We start from the raw sequence: 19,110 nt of genomic DNA on the forward strand, positions 1-19,110 counted from the left end.
AGAGCTCAAAATGAATTTGAGCTCAAGGTGAAAAAGATAAGGAGCGACAACGGGTCCGAGTTCAAGAACCTTCAAGTGGAGGAGTACCTTGAGGAGGAAGGAATCAAGCACGAGTTCTCCGCTCCCTACACACCACAACAAAACGGTGTGGTAGAGAGGAAGAACAGGACTCTTCTAGACATGGCAAGGACGATGCTTGGAGAGTTCAAGACCCCCGAGTGGTTTTGGTCGGAAGCCGTGAACACGGCTTGCCACACCATAAACCGGGTCTACCTTCATCGCCTCCTCAAGAAGACGTCGTACGAACTCCTAACCGGTAACAAACCCAACGTGTTATACTTTCGTGTATTTGGGAGTAAATGTTACATTCTAGTGAAGAAAGGTAGAAATTCTAAGTTTGCTCCCAAAGCCGTAGAAGGGTTTTTATTAGGATATGACTCAAATACAAAGGCGTATAGGGTCTTCAACAAATCATCGGGTTTGGTTGAAGTCTCTAGCGACGTTGTATTTGATGAGACTAATGGCTCTCCAAGAGAGCAAGTTGATCTTGATGATGTAGATGAAGAAAATGTTCCAACGGGCGTAATACGCACCATGGCAATTGGAGATGTGCGGCCACAGGAACAAAAGGAGCAAGATCAACCTTCTTCCTCAACAATGGTGCAGCCCCCAACTCAAGATGATGAACAGGTTCATCTAGAGGAGGCGTGTGATCAAGGGGGAGCACAAGATAATCATGTTATGGAGGAAGAAGCACAACATGCCCCTCCAACCCAAGTTCGAGCGACGATTCAAAGGAATCATCCCGTCGACCAGATATTGGGTGATATTAGCAAGGGAGTAACTACTCGCTCTAGATTAGTTAATTTTTGTGAGCATTACTCTTTTGTCTCTTCTATTGAGCCTTTCAGGGTAGAAGAGGCCTTGCTAGATCCGGACTGGGTGTTGGTCATGCAAGAGGAGCTCAACAATTTCAAGAGAAATGAAGTTTGGACACTAGTGCCACGTCCCAAGCAAAACGTTGTGGGAACCAAGTGGGTGTTCCGCAACAAACAAGACAAGCACGGGGTGGTGACAAGGAACAAGGCACGACTTGTGGCAAAAGGTTATGCCCAAGTCACAGGTTTGGACTTTGAGGAGACTTTTGCTCCTGTGGCTAGGCTAGAGTCAATTCACATATTGTTAGCCTATGCCGCTCACCATTCTTTTAGGTTGTTCCAAATGGATGTGAAGAGCGCTTTCCTCAACGGGCCAATCAAGGAGGAGGTGTACGTTGAGCAACCCCTTGGCTTTGAGGATGAACGGTACCCCGACCACGTGTGTAAGCTCTCTAAGGCGCTCTATGGACTTAAGCAAGCCCCAAGAGCATGGTATGAATGCCTTAGAGACTTTTTAATTGCTAATACTTTCAAGGTTGGGAAAGCCGATCCAACTTTATTCACTAAGACTTGTGATGGTGACTTATTTGTGTGCCAAATTTATATCGATGACATAATATTTGGTTCTACTAACCAAAAGTCTTGTGAAGCATTTAGTAGGGTGATGACTCAAAAGTTTGAAATGTCGATGATGGGCGAGTTGAACTACTTCCTTGGGTTCCAAGTGAAGCAACTCAAGGACGACACTTTCATCTCCCAAACGAAGTACACGCAAGACTTGATCAAGCGGTTTGGGATGAAGGATGCCAAGCCCGCAAAGACTCCAATGGGAACTGACGGACACGTCAACCTCAACAAAGGAGGTAAGTCCGTTGATCAAAAAGCATACCGGTCTATGATAGGTTCCTTGCTTTACTTATGTGCTAGTAGACCGGACATTATGCTTAGTGTATGCATGTGTGCTAGATTTCAATCCGATCCAAGGGAGTGTCACTTAGTGGCCGTGAAGCAAATTCTTAGATATTTAGTCGCTATGCCGTGCTTCAGGATCTGGTATCCAAAGGGGTCTACCTTTGACTTAATTAGATACTCAGACTCCGATTATGCTGGATGTAAGGTTGATTGGAAGAGTACATCAGGGACGTGCCAATTCTTAGGAAGGTCCCTGGTGTCTTAGAGTTCTAAGAAACAAACTTCCGTTGCCCTATCCACCGCTGAGGCCGAGTATGTTGCCGCAGGACAGTGTTGCGTGCAACTACTTTGGATGAGGCAAACCCTCCGGGACTTTGGCTACAATCTGAGCAAAGTCCCACTCCTATGTGATAACACTACACGACGGTTGATCTTTAGCGACCTTATTAGGGACCGACGGTTGGTTGCTAAAAGTTATGGACCGACAGTTGGTCGCTAAATGCGTTTATAGCGACGGTCTGTGGGTCGCTAAAAGTTTAGAAATTTAACGACTTATGGTCGGTCGCTATAGAGGTAAGTGTGTGACTGATGGTGGGTCGCTATAGGGTACGTGATTTTTGTGTTTCTTATTTAATCACCAAAGCCCATGTAAAGCCTACTAAACAAACAAAAACCCTATTTCACGCAACAAACCACAAGCGCAGCCGCCGTCACTTCTGCCTCATCGCGGCCCCCATCCCGCCGCTCGTCGACGACGCCACCCCGCCCCGCCCCTCGGCCGTGGAGAGGAGAGGTGTGATACCATAAAAATCATTAAATAAAAATAATATATTTGGCTATTAACGGTATTTATGGTGATAAATTTTCTTTTAAGTGTTTACTATTTATTTGCCTTGAAATGATTTTTGATTTCTCATAATTAATTTTGGATATCGAATAACATTTCTTGTTAAGTAAAAATCCAAATAAATAATATAATAAGTACTAGTTCAAAAAAAATAACTATTTTATTTATAAATAATTTTGGGTTAATTGTTCTGAATTTTTGGGTTATTTAAAATTATATTTTGAAATTAGAAAGGAATTGAAAAAGAAAAAAACAAAACCTAACCTAACTAACCCTAATGGCCCAAGGCCCATTAAGCCGGCCGCCCCTGCTCCCTAACCTAGCGCGCACACCCTCTTCCAGCTGAAGCCGCCGCCACCCTCTGCTTCTCTCTCTCTCCCACCCGCCTCCTCTCTCCTCCCCCTCGCTCCTCTCTCCGACGCGCAGCCAAGCAGACAGTGCCGACCCGCGCGACCCCGTGGCCGCGACACCGACGCGCCAGCGCCCTGCCATGCGCGCCTGCAGCCACCCGGAGACCGATCGAGCTCCCTACACCCATCGAGCCCGCTCGACGTCCGCGCCTGGAAGCCGCGCCAGGAGCCCGCTCACGTCCGCGCCCGGAAGCCGCGCCAGGAGCCCACTCGACGTCCGCGCCAGGAAGCCACCCGGAGCCGCGCCAGGAAACCACCCGGAGCCCGCTCGACGTCCGCGCCCGGAAGCCGCGCCAGGAGATCGACGCCCTGCCCCTGCAGCGCCCCGCGCCGCTGCATCCTGCAGCTCGCCCCATCCCCTGACTTGTCGTGTCTTGGGCCATCGCGGCACTCTCATCTTGCATCGTCACCTTATTGCTGTTCTGGTGAGGCCATATCGTTCTTGTCCTACTCATTTCCCTACCGGCATCAAATCCTTACTGTTGTTTATACGTATGTTTTTGTGTGAGTTGGGAGGTGGAGAAGAAAGGAACTCTAGTGTTGTCGGCGTTTCGAGACCGGGGGGTCCCTGAGCCGACAAGTGAGTGTGCCGCGTGCCCCAGCCCAGATGGGTCGAGCGCGTGGGCGAGCGCGAAGGGGGGAAAGCGAGGTGGCCGGAGACGGGCGTGAGAGAGGTGGAAATCCCGCGGCCTTCGTGTTCGTCCCGCGCCCAGGTCGGGTGCGCTTGCAGTAGGGGGTTACAAGCGTCCACGCGGGTGAGGGAAGCGAGCGGCCCCAAGAGAGCGCATGTCCCGTCCTCGTCCCCGCGCGGCCAACCTTCTCTAAGAAGGCCCTGGTCCTTCCTTTTATAGGCGTAAGGAGAGGATCCAGGTGTACAATGGGGGTGTAGCAGAGTGCTACGTGTCTAGCGGAGGGAGAGCTAGCGCCCTAAGTACATGCCGATGTGGCAGCCGGAGAGATCTTGGCACCCAGTCGGTGTGATGTCGTGGCCGTCGGAGGAGTGGCGGAGCCTGGCGGAGGGACAGCTGTCGGAGTGGTCGAGTCCTTGCTGACGTCCTCTTGCTTCCGTAAGAGAGCTGAGAGCCGCCGTCGTCACAGGGCACGCGGGGCGCCATCATTGCCTATCTGGCAGAGCTAGCCAGATGGGACACCGGTCTTGTTCTCTGCGGCCCGAGTCGGCTCGGGGTAGGGTGATGATGGCGCTTCCTGTTGACGTGGCGGGCCCGCGCCCGAGGTCGGGCGACGTGGGGGCTCCTCCGAGGCTGGGGTCGAGTCTGTCTTCCGTGGCCGAGGCCGAGCCCGAGCCCCTGGGTCGAGCAAGGCGGAGGTCGTTCGGCAGAGGCCAGGGCGGAGTCCGAGCCCTGGGGTCGGGCGAAGCGGAGTTCTGGGTCGGGCGGAGCGGAGTTCGCCGTCTTCCGGGGCCTATCCCGAGTCCGAGCCCTGGGTCGGGCAGAGCGGAGTTCGCCGTCTTCCGGGTCTTAGCCCGAGTCCGAGCCCTGGGTCGGGCGGAGCGGAGATCGCCGTCTTCCGGGTCTTAGCCCGAGTCCGAGCCCTGGGTCGGGTGGAGCGGAGATCGCCGTCTTCCGGGGCCTAGCCCAAGTCCGAGCCCTGGGTCGGGCGGAGCGGAGTTTCCTATGGCGCCTCTGGCAAGGCCTGACTGCCTGTCAGTCTCACTCTGTCAAGTGGCACTGCAGTCGGAGTGGCGCAGGCGGCGCTATCCTTCTGTCAGACCGGTCAGTGGATCGGCGAAGTGACGGCGGTCACTTCGGCTCTGCCGGGGGGCAGCGCGTCAGGATAAAGGTGTCAGGCCACCTTTGCGTTAAATGCTCCTGCGACTCGGTCGGTCGGTGCGGCGATTTAGTCAGGGTTACTTCTTAGCGAAGGCAAGGCCTCGGGCGAGCCGGAGATGTGTCCGCCGTTAAAGGGGGGCCTCGGGCGAGACGGAAATCCCTCGGGGTCGGCTGCCCTTGCCCGAGGCTAGGCTCGGGCGAGGCGTGATCGAGTCGCTCGTATGGACTGATCCCTGACTTAATCGCACCCATCAGGCCTCTGCAGCTTTATGCTGATGGGGTTACCAGCTGAGAATTAGGCGTCTTGAGTGTACCCTTAATTATGGTCCCCGACAGTAGCCCCCGAGCCTCGAAGGGAGTGTTAGCACTCGCTTGGAGGCTTTCGTCGCACTTTTTTGCAAGGGGACCAGCCTTTCTCGGTTGCATTTTGTTCCGGTGGGTGCGCAGCGAGCGCACCCGCCGGGTGTAGCCCCCGAGGCCTCGGAGGAGTGATTTCACTCCTTCGAGGTCTTAATGCCTTGCGTAATGCTTCGGCTGGTCTGGTTGTTCCCTCATGCGAACTGGCCGTAGCCCGGGTGCACGGTCGGGGCCCAAGTTCTCGGGCTGGTATGTTGACGCTGTCAACGGTTCGGCCGGAGCCGGGTTTGCGAGAGCAGCCCCCGAGCCTCTGCACAGGGCGAGAGGGCGATCAGGGACAGACTCGGCTTTTTTACATACGCCCCTACGTCGCCTTTCCGCAAGGAGGAGGGGGGGAGAGCGCCATGTTACCCTCGATGGGCACCGAACATGGTGTCTCCGGTGAGCTGCAAGCGGGTAATCCGAGTGGACGTCCGTGCCCCGTTCGTTGGGGGTCGGCTAGGGGCCCAGAGGCACGCCCAAAAGTACCTGCGGGTGATCTGCCGGACCCGGTCCCCTGGCGACGGGGTCCGAGGGCTCGATGCCTCCCTCCGATGGGATTCCGTTACAAGATCGCTCCCGCTGGTCTCGGAAATGTCCTAGGGTACCTCGGGAGCGCAGCCCGAGCCTTGGTTATGTATCGAACGTACCCCTGGTCATCCCTCGCTCGGCGTCTGAGGCGACTGTGAACCCTTCGGGGGCCAGCCTTCGAACCCCTGATCAGTAATGGGCGCGGAGCCCGAGTAGCCTGAGGCGGCCGTGGAGCCCTTCGGGGGGCCGGCCTTCGAACCTCTGACCAGTAGTGGGTGTAGGGCCCACGCGATCTGAGGCGACTGTTGAACCCCTCGGAGGGCCAGCCTTCGAACCTCTGATCAGTAGGGGGGGCTTGGAGCCCGGTTCCTTCACAGGGAAGGATCCTTTTTGGGGTATCCCCCTTTCCCGGTCCCTGTTGCAAGAGATAGAGAAAGAGGAAAAAAGGAAAAGGATACGAAATCGAACGACGTGGCGTACCTTTTCTTGGCGCGGTTATTACGGCGAAGGCGAAGCGTCGCCCGCTTCTCCTGCCAGGAGCGCCGCTTGTCCCGCCGCGGAGTTAATGCGACGGGGCGAGTGGTTGGCGGGGCGGCCGTTGCGCGTGCGCGAGCCGTTCGAGGAACGGATCACGGGCGTGCCGTCTTCACGCCGTGGGAGGAGGCTCTTTCGCTGCCCCTGGATGGGACGTGAGCCTGACTGACGACGTGACCGCTGCTCCCGCCCGCCTGCCACCGTCATTACTGCCGGCCCGCTTTCGGCCGCATTGACCGTCGCGCCAGGCTGGCGCCGCTGGGTCGCGCGCTGGGTCGCCTCGAGTCGCGGTATTGGTTCCGCAACCGAAGGGGCGCGATGGTGGCGCAAGTGGCGGTGCAGTTGCTTGCATGCAGCATTTGGCGCGCCGGTTGCGTGACGCGTGGGCCTGGGCCTCCATGCTGGCGCGTTGGGAGTCGGAGAAGCGCGTCCACCTGGCGCGATTGCATGCCGCCTGCATGGCTGCCCGCCCTTTCGCCCGTTGGTCTGGGCAAAGTGGGGGGTCGCTTGTAACCGCTGGGCGGTTGTGTGCACCACGCGCGGCGGTTTGGCCTTTTCTTGCTCTGAGCCGGTTTGCGTGACATGCGGGACCCAGCCCCTGCGTCGCAGGGGAGGGCCTTGGAGCGTGTTGGAGAAGACTCAGCCTGTGGCGTTTGGGGGCGCACGTAGGGAGAGTTGCCTTTAAAAGGAGGGCGACCCCTTTCGGAAGGCGACCATGTCTTCTTCCTCCCTCATGCGTCGTGTCTTTCCATCTTCCAAGCCCCCGGATGGGGGGTACCCGCCGTCTTTCCGCCTCATCGTTGGAGGAACGTAACTCCATGGGAGTTGGTACCTTTCAGCCATCGTTCAGCTTCAAGGATTTTCATCATGCAGCCCGGCCGCACCCCTCCACCGGCGGTCACCCAAGATGGTGACCTCCAACTTGATGGTGGGGGAAAGCGAGCCGGGCTGCGGCCTCTGCCCCTCCCTCAGCCTCAAGGATTTTCATCACCAGGGCTGGGGAGGGGAGTGTGCCGAGTTGAGGTCGGCCCCCGCGTGGGCGGCGGCCCGCTCCTTCACTCAGTGATCGGAGGGAAGGGCGGTCGTCGTCCGTGGCGCTGGCAGCTGCACCGTGCCTGGCTCTCGGACGCGAGTGGCTTCGGAGCCGCTCGCGGCGCCGGCGTCCGCCACGGCAGCTTGAAGAGGTTCTTCTGCCGGCGAGATAGCCAAGGCCGGCCACGGACCGACCTTCAACTTTACGGCCTTCTGCCCGTCCTTGCCTCACAAGTTTTGGCATGGGCGGGGGCCTCCTGGCAGCAGCATCCGCCCTGAGGTCAGTGCTGCCGCTGCTCGGCCCCCCGGAGCAGAAGTCGTCGTCGCCGCCGCCGCTGGAGCAGGTGGCGGCGCGCCGTTCGTCGGCCTTCCGTTGCTCCGCAGGCCTTCCCCCATGGAGTGGGGTTGTTCGTACCTGCGGAGGGGGAACCGGAGTTCTGTTCGTAATGGCACTTTGAATGCCAGTGTTTTTGTTCATTGTGGCTGTCGAGGCCTGAACATGTACGTAATTTCGGCACGGAGCCGTGTTTTTTCCTCATTTTCGAGCACTAAGTCTCGCCTGTTGATTATCTAAATCGCTTCACCAAGCATGAGTCGCCCCGTGTCAAGGTGACGAGTGAGGTATCCGTATCCCGGAGGCGTAGGAGTCCCTCGGCTCGATCGGCCTTGTTGTCTGAGGCTCCTCTAGCTTAGTTAAGGAGACCCCTTGGCCGCTCTTCGATGAGCCGAGGCCAGGGGTAGCGATATCAGTACGAACAGAGGCAGAGTTGGCTCGAAAATGGGAACCTGGTTGGCCGGAGCCTAGCCGGGTTGTCCGTCAGCGGGGCCGACGCCGGAGTCGATCAGCCGAGGCCTCGGGTCGGGCTGGCGCCCTCGGAAGATGGTTGGCCGAGGCCCGAGGGGTAACCGGCCGAGCCGCCTGCTCGGGCCGGATTCCCGGAGGAGTCCCTGGACCGCGTCGCCGTCCGAGGCCGGGTCGGACCTCACTGAAGGTGTCATCGATGCCGAGGGTGCTACAGCCCCCTTCCAGCGTGAAGACCCGAGCCTGCAGGATCAGATTGTCTTGTAGCGTGTGCCTTCTGTGGCCGCCGAGGCCAGAAAACACACCCTCGCTGCGTTGTAAAGCTGCGTCTCCTTTCCTCTTGTTTCGAGCATCTGGACTTTTTGTCGGTAACAGGGATGTTTGTGCGAGCGAGAGTTGCTTCTCGCGGAAGGTGACGAGTGAGGTATCCGTATCCCGGAGGCGTGGGAGTCCCTCGGCTCGGTCGGCCTTGCCGCTTACGCGTACTTTCACCCGTCCATGAGGCCCTGTCACCGATTCAGTCGAGAAGGCTTGAAGGACCGCTTCGGCAGAAGAGCTTCCGAACGTAAAGACTTGTTCGGTCCGCGGAATCACTTTATCCGAACGCGAGTTACTTATCGCAGAAGGTGATGAGTGAGGTATCCGTATCCCGGAGGCGTTGGAGTCCCTCGGCTCGGTCAGCCTTGGCTGCTTACGTGTACTCCGTCGTTTTCAGGATCCGCTTTTCGAAGTAGTCAAAAAGCACGAAAGATATTCTGCTAAAAGAGATCTTTTTTCGAGGAAAATTTCGACGCAGAGGGGGTTCCCCCCCTTTTAGCCCCCGAGGGAGGGTCGGGCTTTGCCGAGGCGAGGCCGACCCTTCCTTGATGACTAAACTTTGCGTGGGTGCGAGGTATATGAACAACTTGAAAACATCTTAAGGGTAGAAGCGACGTAGCTGTTTGATGTTCCAAGCGTTGCCGTAGATCTCGCCTTGATTGTTGGCCAGCTTGTATGTTCCGGGCTTCAGAACTTTGGCGATGACGAATGGCCCCTCCCAGGGGGGCGTGAGCTTGTGCCTCCCTTGGGCGTCTTGCCGCAGCCGAAGCAGCAGGTCGCCCACCTGGAGGTCTCGGGGCCGGACCCCTCGGGCGTGGTAGCGTCGCAGGGACTGCTGGTACCGCGCCGAGTGTAGTAAGGCCCTGTCCCGGGCCTCTTCCAGCTGGTCCAGCGATTCTTCTCCGCTAGCTTGGTTGCTTTGATCGTTGTAGGCCCTCGTCCTCGGGGAGCCGTATTCCAGGTCAGTGGGCAAGATGGCCTTGGCTCCGTAGACCAGGAAGAACGGCATGAAACCCATGGCTCGGCTCGGCGTTGTCCTCAGGCTCCAGACCACCGAGGGGAGTTCCTTCATCCATCGTTTGCCGAACTTGTTGAGGCCGTTGTAAATCTGGGGCTTGAGCCCTTGTAAAATCATGCCGTTGGCACGCTCTACTTGCCCATTTGACATGGGATGAGCCACGGCGGCCCAGTCCACTCGGATATGATGATCCTCGCAAAAATCCAAGAATTTTTTGCCGGTGAACTGGGTACCGTTGTCGGTGATGATGGAGTTTGGGACCCCGAAGCGATGGATGATGTTGGTGAAGAACGCCACCGCCTGCTCGGACCTGATGCTGTTCAGGGGTCGGACCTCGATCCACTTGGAGAATTTGTCGATGGCGACCAGTAGGTGCGTGTAGCCCCCGGGCGCCTTCTGCAAGGGACCGACGAGGTCCAGACCCCATACAGCAAAGGGCCAGGTGATGGGTATCGTCTGCAGAGCCTGAGCGGGCAGGTGGGTCTGCTTCGCATAGAATTGGCACCCTTCGCAGGTGCGGACAATTCTAGTGGCGTCAGCCACCGCCGTTGGCCAGTAGAAGCCTTGCCGGAAAGCATTCCCGACAAGGGCTCGAGGCGCTGCATGATGACCGCAAGCCCCTGAGTGTATTTCTTGCAGGAGTTCCTGGCCTTCGGCGATGGAGATGCATCGCTGGAGGATGCCCGAGGGGCTGCGGTGGTAGAGCTCCTCCTCATCGCCCAGCAAGACGAACGACTTGGCGCGTCGCGCTACCCGCCGAGCCTCGGCTTGGTCGAGGGGTAGCTCTCCTTGGCGGAGATATTGCAGGTACGGGGTCTGCCAATTTCGATCAGGCGTGGCCCCGTTCTGCTCCTCCTCGACGTGCAGTGCCTCGGCCTCGGGGGCCGAGGGTACCTCGGGCCGAACCGAGGGTGCCTCGGGCTAGGCCGAGGGTGCCTCGGGCTGGGCCGAGGGTGCCTCGGGCTGAGCCGAGGGTGCCTCGGGCTCGGGCGTGTCGTCGATCTTGACGGAGGGCTGATGCAGATCCTGGGAGAAGACGTCCGGGGGAACCGTCGTTCACCCCGAGGCTATTTTAGCCAGCTCGTCCGCAGTCTCGTTGTAGCGCCGAGCGATGTGGTTAAGCTCGAGCCCGAAGAACTTGTCTTCCAGGCGCCGAACCTCATCGCAGTAGGCCTCCATCTTCGGGTCGCAGCAGTGGGAGTTCTTCATGACTTGGTCGATGACGAGCTGCGAGTCACCGCGGGCGTCGAGGCGTCTGACCCCTAGCTCGATGGCGATCCGCAACCCGTTGACCAGAGCCTCGTACTCAGCCACATTGTTGGACGCCGGGAAATGGAGGCGTAGCACGTAGCGTAGGTGTTTCCCGAGGGGCGAGATGAAGAGCAGGCCCGCGCCGGCTCCCGTCTTCATCAGCGACCCGTCGAAAAACATGGTCCAGAGCTCCGGTTGGATCGGAGCCGTCGGCAGCTGGGTGTCGACCCATTCGGCTAAGAAGTCTGCCAACACCTGGGACTTGATGGCTTTCCGAGGGGCGAACGAGATCGTTTCGCCCATGATTTCCACCGCCCACTTTGCGATCCTGCCCGAGGCCTCTCGGCACTCGCTGACGAAGTAGACTGGCCTCTGAACGGGCAATGCATGCCCTTCTTCTCGCCTCTCGACCACGATCGCGGCGCTAACCACCTGAGTGGTCGCGGCGACGTAGACCAAGAGGGCTTCTCCATCAGCTGGGGGCACCAAGATAGGCGCCTTTGTAAGGAGCGCCTTCAGGTTCCCGAGAGCTTCCTCAGCCTCAGGGGTCCAAGCGAAGCACTCGGTCTTCCTCAAGAGGCGGTACAGAGGCAGACCCCTTTCGCCGAGGCGTGAGATGAAGCGGCTCAGGGCCGCGAGACATCCCATGACCCTCTGTATGCCTTTTAAGTCCTTGATGGGCCCCATGCTGGTGATAGCTGCGATCTTCTCTGGGTTGGCTTCGATGCCTCGCTCGGAGACGATGAACCCCAAGAGCATGCCCCGGGGCACCCCGAAGGCACACTTCTCAGGATTGAGCTTGACTCCTTTCGCCTTGAGACATCGGAATGTCACTTCAAGGTCGGAGAGGAGGTCGGAAGCCTTCCTTGTCTTGACTACGATGTCATCGACGTAGGCCTCGACTGTGCGACCGATGTGTTCGCCGAACACATGGTTCATGCACCGCTGGTACGTCGCGCCCGCATTCCTCAAACCGAACGGCATGGTGACATAGCAGTACATGCCGAAGGGCGTGATGAAAGAAGTCGCGAGCTGGTCGGACTCTTTCATCCGGATTTGGTGATACCCTGAGTAGGCATCGAGGAAGGACAGGGTTTCGCACCCAGCAGTGGAATCCACGATTTGATCGATGCGAGGCAGAGGGTAGGGAACCTTCGGACATGCTTTGTTGAGACCGGTGTAGTCTACGCACATCCGCCATTTCCCCCATTTCTTCCTCACAAGCACAGGGTTGGCAAGCCATTCGGGATGGAATACCTCTTTGATGAACCCTGCTGCCATTAGCTTGTGGATCTCCTCGCCTATCACTCTGCGCTTCTCCTCGTCGAATCGGCGCAGAGGCTGCCTGACGGGTCGGGCTCCGGCCCGAATATTCAGCGAGTGCTCGGCGACATCCCTCGGTATGCCGGGCATGTCCGAGGGACTCCACGCAAAGACGTCGGCGTTTGCGCGGAGAAAGTCGACGAGCACTGCTTCCTATTTGGGGTCGAGCCTGGAACCGATCCGGACCTGCTTGGAGGTGTCGCCACTGGGGTCGAGAGGGACGGCCTTAACCGTCTCCGCTGGTTCGAAGTTGCCGGCATGACGCTTCACGTCTGGCACCTCTTTGGAGAGGTTCTCCAGGTCGGCGATGAGGGCCTCGGACTCGACGAGGGCCTCGGCGTACTCCACGCACTCCACGTCGCATTCGAACTCGTGTTTGTACGTGGGGCCGACGGTGATGACCCCGTTGGGGCCTGGCATCTTGAGCTTCAGGTAGGTGTAGTTGGGGACGGCCATGAACTTCGCGTAGCATGGCCTCCCCAGTACCGCGTGGTAGGTTCCTCGGAACCCGACCACCTCGAACGTCAGGGTCTCCCTTCGGAAGTTGGAGGGTGTTCCGAAGCAGACGGGAAGGTCGAGTCGTCCGAGGGGCTGGACGCGCTTCCCAGGGATGATCCCGTGGAAGGGCGCAGCGCCTGCTCGGACGGAGGACAGATCGACGCGCAGGAGCCTGAGGGTCTCGGCGTAGATGATGTTGAGGCAGCTGCCCCCGTCCATCAGGACCTTGGTGAGCCTGACGTCGCCGACGATGGGGTCGACGACGAGCGGGTACTTCCCCGGGCTCGGCACGTGGTCGGGGTGGTCAGCTTGGTCGAAGGTGATGGGCTTGTCGGACCAGTCTAGGTAGACTGGCGCCGCCACCTTCGCCGAGCAGACCTCCCGGCGCTCTTGCTTGCGATGCCGAGCCGAGGCATTCGCCGCATGCCCACCGTAGATCATGAAGCAGTCGCGGACCTCGGGGTACTCTCCTGCTTGGTGATCTTCCTTCTTGTCGTCGTCGCGGGCCCTGCCACCCTCCGCGGGCGGCCCGGCCCTGTAGAAGTGGCGCCGAAGCATGACGCACTCCTCGAGGGTGTGCTTGACGGGCCCCTGATGATAGGGGCACGGCTCCTTGAGCATCTTGTCGAAGAGGTTAGCACCTCCGGGGGGCTTCCGAGGGTTCTTGTACTCGGTGGCGGCGACATGGTCCGCGTCGGCGGCGTCGCGTTTCGATTGCGACTTCTTCTTGCCTTTCTTCTTGGCGCCGCGCGGAGTAGACGCCTCGGGAGCATCTTTCGATGGGCGGCCCTGGGGCTGTTTGTCCTTTCGGAAGATAGCCTCGACCGCCTCCTGGCCAGAGGCGAACTTGGTGGCGATGTCCATCAGCTCGCTCGCCCTGGTGGGGGTCTTGCGACCCAACTTACTCACCAGGTCACGGCAGGTGGTGCCGGCAAGGAACGCGCCGATGACATCCGAGTCGGTGATGTTGGGCAGCTCGGTGCGCTGCTTCGAGAATCGCCGGATGTAGTCCCGGAGTGACTCTCCCGGCTGTTGCCGGCAGCTCCGGAGGTCCCAGGAATTCCCGAGGCGCACGTACGTGCCCTGGAAATTGCCGGCGAAGGCTTGGACCAAGTCATCCCAGTTGGAGATCTGCCCCGGAGGCAGGTGCTCCAACCAGGCGCGAGCAGTGTCGGAGAGGAATAGGGGGAGGTTGCGGATGATGAGGTTGTCGTCGTCCGTTCCACCCAGTTGGCAGGCCAGGCGGTAGTCCGCGAGCCACAGTTCCGGTCTCGTTTCCCCCGAGTACTTTGTGATAGTAGTCGGGGGTCGGAACCGGGTCGGGAACGGCGCCCGTCGGATGGCCCGACTGAAGGCCTGCGGACCGGGTGGTTCGGGCGAGGGACTCCGATCCTCCCCGCTGTCGTAGCGTTCCCCACGCCTGGGGTGGTAGCCTCGGCGCACCCTTTCGTCGAGGTGGGCCCGACGGTCGTGACGATGGTGCTCGTTGCCGAGGTGGCCCGGGGCCACAGGCGCGGTGTTGCGCGTGCGCCCGGTGTAGACCGAGGCTTCCCGCATGAATCGGGAAGTCGCGGCGTGAGGTTCCGAGGGGTATCCCTGCCTTCGGGAGGCAGAGCTCTCGGCCCGTCGGACCGCAGCGCCTTCCAGGAGATTCTTGAGCTCTCCCTGGATTCGCCGACCCTCGGTGGTTGATGGCTCCGGCATCGCGCGGAGGAGCATCGCTGCTGCAGCCAGGTTCTGACCGACCCCACTGGATGCGGGTGGCGGTCTGACCCTGACGTCGTTGGCGACGCGGTGCTGGAAACCTTGGGGCAGGTGACGTATTTCTCCGGCCGGGGGTTGGCCCGCCCATACCTGCCCGACGTCCCGGCGGATCTACTCAAGCGCTCCTGCTCCCTCGTCGAGCCTGGCCTGCGCCCCGCGGACTTGCTCGAGCTGTGGGTCGTGACCCCCCGCCGGAACGGGGACCACAGCTAGCTCCCGCGGGATGTCAGCGCGAGGCGCCGGCCTAGGGAGATCACCATCCTCCGGCATGCCGAAACGGTTGCCTTCGGAGGGATCCCCTAGCTCGACGTGGAAACATTCGCGGCTTGGGCCGCAGTCCTCATCGTCAAGGCTGCGGCTACCGTCGGAACAGTCGGAGAGGCAGTAGTCACATGCGGTCATAAAGTCCCGCATGGCACTGGGGTTGCCAAATCCGGAGAAATCCCAACAGATGCTGGGATCGTCGTCTTCCTCGGACCCAGAGGGCCCATAGGTCGAGACGTCCGTCAGCCGGTCCCAAGGCGACCGCATACGAAACCCCAGTGGGGTTGCACTCGCCTCAACGAGAGCGCCCGCCAAAGCAAGGTCGCTAGGCGGGTTGAGGCCGAGTCGAAATGACGTAAGATGGGAATCAGTCAGTACCTTTTGGTCGACGAGGAGCGGCATAGTCGCGTCGGGGACTGGTTGCACCGTCGTCTCAGGTACGAGGGCGACGTCCTGCAAGCTCTCCGCGAGCGCGCTGGCGTCGTCCACTTGCTCGGGATTGGTGTGTCGCGGGGGGACGGCGCTTGCCTTCGTCTCGAACGCGAGGTCGACGTCCGGCGTGCCTTCCGTTGGGGCGCTGGGGACGTCGATTCGCTCGACAGCCGACGAAGCGCGGCCTCCCGCTTGGCCTAGGTTGCCCCGCCTCCTCCTCCGTTGGTGGGGGAGAGGACGGGGCGAGCTCGAATGTTGTTCTTCCACCACGCGGGGAAGATGTCGTCGATTCCGCCGCCGGCGGGCGGGTTGTCGGCCGCCATTGTCGTTGTCGCGCGGCGGTAGAAGGAGTATCATGTCGTAGCTGCCGTCGAAGGACATGAACTCAAGACTCCCGAAACGGAGCACCGTCCTGGGCCGGAGAGGTTGCTGGAGACTGCCCATCTGGAGCTTGACGGGAAGCTGTTCGTCAGCACGCAGCAGGCCCCTACCTGGCGCGCCAACTGTCGGTGTTTCGAGACCGGGGGGTCCCTGAGCCGACGAGTGAGTGTGCCGCGTGCCCCAGCCCAGATGGGTCGAGCGCGTGGGCGAGCGCGAAGGGGGGAAAGCGAGGTGGCCGGAGACGGGCGTGAGAGAGGTGGAAATCCCGCGGCCTTCGTGTTCGTCCCGCGCCCAGGTCGGGTGCGCTTGCAGTAGGGGGTTACAAGCGTCCACGCGGGTGAGGGAAGCGAGCGGCCCCAAGAGAGCGCCTGTCCCGTCCTCGTCCCCGCGCGGCCAACCTTCTCTAAGAAGGCCCTGGTCCTTCCTTTTATAGGCGTAAGGAGAGGATCCAGGTGTACAATGGGGGTGTAGCAGAGTGCTACGTGTCTAGCGGAGGGAGAGCTAGCGCCCTAAGTACATGCCGATGTGGCAGCCGGAGAGATCTTGGCACCCAGTCGGTGTGATGTCGTGGCCGTCAGAGGAGTGGCGGAGCCTGGCGGAGGGACAGCTGTCGGAGTGGTCGAGTCCTTGCTGACGTCCTCCTGCTTCCGTAAGAGAGCTGAGAGCCGCCGTCGTCACAGGGCACGCGGGGCGCCATCATTGCCTATCTGGCGGAGCTAGCCAGATGGGACACCGGTCTTGTTCTCTGCGGCCCGAGTCGGCTCGGGGTAGGGTGATGATGGCGCTTCCTGTTGACGTGGCGGGCCCGCGCCCGAGGTCGGGCGACGTGGGGGCTCCTCCGAGGCTGGGGTCGAGTCTGTCTTCCGTGGCCGAGGCCGAGCCCGAGCCCCTGGGTCGGGCGAGGCGGAGGTCGTTCGGCAGAGGCCAGGGCGGAGTCCGAGCCCTGGGGTCGGGCGAAGCGGAGTTCGTCGTCTTCTGGGGCTGAGCCCGAGTCCGATCCCTGGGTCGGGCGGAGCGGAGTTCGCCGTCTTCCGGGTCTTAGCCCAAGTCCGAGCCCTGGGTCGGGCGGAGCGGAGTTCGCCGTCTTCCGGGGCCTAGCTCGAGTCCGAGCCCTGGGTCGGGCGGAGCGGAGTTCGCCGTCTTCCGGGTCTTAGCCCGAGTCCGAGCCCTGGGTCGGGCGGAGCGGAGATCGCCGTCTTCCGGGGCCTAGCTCGAGTCCGAGCCCTGGGTCGGGCGGAGCGGAGTTTCCTATGGCGCCTCTGGCAAGGCCTGACTGCCTGTCAGTCTCACTCTGTCAAGTGGCACTGCAGTCGGAGTGGCGCAGGCGGCGCTATCCTTCTGTCAGACCGGTCAGTGGAGCGGCGAAGTGACGGCGGTCACTTCGGCTCTGCCGGGGGGCGCGCGTCAGGATAAAGGTGTCAGGCCACCTTTGCGTTAAATGCTCCTGCGACTCGGTCGGTCGGTACGGCGATTTAGTCAGGGTTGCTTCTTAGCGAAGGCAAGGCCTCGGGCGAGCCGGAGATGTGTCCGCCGTTAAAGGGGGGCCTAGGGCGAGACAGAAATCCCTCAGGGTCGGCTGCCCTTGCCCGAGGCTAGGCTCGGGCGAGGCGTGATCGAGTCGCTCGTATGGACTGATCCCTGACTTAATCGCACCCATCAGGCCTCTGCAGCTTTATGCTGATGGGGGTTACCAGCTGAGAATTAGGCGTCTTGAGGGTACCCCTAATTATGGTCCCCGACAAGTGCATCACACACCTTGTGCTTGACGAAATGTTTGAATCAGAATTTATCATCGCATCCGCAGTTTGGTTTAATCATGGTGAGACTCGTTGTTCCTTCTCCATTCATTCCCCACTCAGCACCTATACCTTGAAGCTGTTATTGTGTGTCTGGTGCTGAGTGCCGACTGTCGTTGGTCTGTAACTCTGTATGAGTTAAGTGGTGCCAAAAAGTGGTCGTTTTCCCTTCCTTTGATCTGTACAGAGATCCATGGTAGCCGCCGGGGTGCTGGTAACGTTGAGGTCATCTTTCCTGAGTCTCATGTGGTTGGTGGAGCCCCTGCATCCTCTGTTGCTGACAGCATCGAGCCTGTGTCGACATCGTTGGCCGCTGCAGATTCTTCGGCACTTGCTGAGAAGGACATTGCAGCGCTGTCTCCTGAGCTTCGTGCACAAGCAATTGATCCGAAGAGCAGGCAAGGTCACAGGACCCTGGATGGAAGTTTGGGAGGTGGCCAGACACTGTCACACTGCAAAGGACTTTGTTCAGTGTATTTTCTGTTTGAAGATTCTTCCTTCTAGAATTAAAAGATTTAAACAGCACCTGTAGATCGGTCCTGTGCATTTTTATTGTGATCTAGCTAGCTATCTGTAAATGATCTAGTTGTGAATGATGTTATAATTGTGATGCTTTTGTGAATATATAATTGTGGTGCTTTTGTGTTTATGTGATGGATCTATGACTGTGGTATACTGATTAACTGTGTATGTCTTTATGATTTGTGTATAAAAATCTGTGATTTGTGGTGCTTAATTAAATGTATATTATTATTAATAACAACTGTAAAAAGGGCGACTTTCTGTTGGTTGCTAAATGTATAGTATGACGACTTACGGTTGGTTGCTAAATTTATAGTACAGCAACCCACAGTTGGTCGCTAAATGTACAATATTAGCAACGGACGGTCGGTCGCTAAAGCCTTTAGCGACGACACTTACAGCGACCATCTTTATGGGTCGCTAAAAGTTTTTAGCGACCAACCGTAGGTCGCTGAAAGCCGTTTTAGCAACCAACCGTAGGTCGCTGTAAGTGAACCGTCGTGTAGTGTAATGAGAGTGTTATCCGCATGGCGGATAATCCTGTTGAACACAGCCGCACAAAGCACATAGACATCTGGCATCACTTTTTAAGAGATCACCAGCAAAAGGGAGATATCGAAGTGTTTTATGTTAGCACCGAGAACCAGCTAGCCGATATCTTTACCAAGCCTTTAGATGAGAAGACCTTTTGCAGGCTGCATAGTGAGCTAAATGTCTTAGATTCGAGGAACTTGGATTGATTTATAGCATACATGTGTTTTATGCCTTGATCATGTTCCTTATGCATTTTGTTGTTTATTTATGGTGCTCAAGTTGTACAAGCACTCCCCGGACCTCACAAGTCCATTTGTAAGTGATGCACATATTTAGGGGGAGATGTGCTACAACTTAACCCTTTGCGACTAACCATGTGTTTGAGCTTGCTTGATTTAGTCTCAAAGGTGGATTGAAAGTGAAAGATGGACTTGGACCATGAAAGACTTCCACTGCACTCCGATGAGAGGGTAACAAACTCCAAGTTCATTTCCATGCTCTTATTACCTCTTTACTCTAAGTTGAAGATTTTGGTGAGGTAATGGGGTTTAAGGGCCAAGATTGATCCCGTTTTGGTGCTTGATGCCAAAGGGGGAGAAAATAAGGCCAAAGCAAGAAATGGATTAGCTACCACTTGAGAATTTTGAAAATAGTAGAGTTAAGAATTTTGAAAATAGTAGAGTTAGAGTTTTTGTTTTGTCAAAATACTCTTATGGTCTCTTATTGTCAAAAATTGGTCTCTTGTGGGGAGAATGTTTGATTATGGGAAAAAGGGAGAGTTTTTGAATCTTTGATCAATTTCTCTTGAAAACCTTTCTCTATGCCTCAACAAGTGAATTTGACTTAGAGATAGAAAATTGAGTGTGATTTGCAAAAA

Source organism: Zea mays, unplaced genomic scaffold, assembly GCF_902167145.1.
Source record: "Zea mays cultivar B73 unplaced genomic scaffold, Zm-B73-REFERENCE-NAM-5.0 scaffold_232, whole genome shotgun sequence".
In the NCBI taxonomy this organism is placed as follows: Eukaryota; Viridiplantae; Streptophyta; class Magnoliopsida; order Poales; family Poaceae; genus Zea; species Zea mays.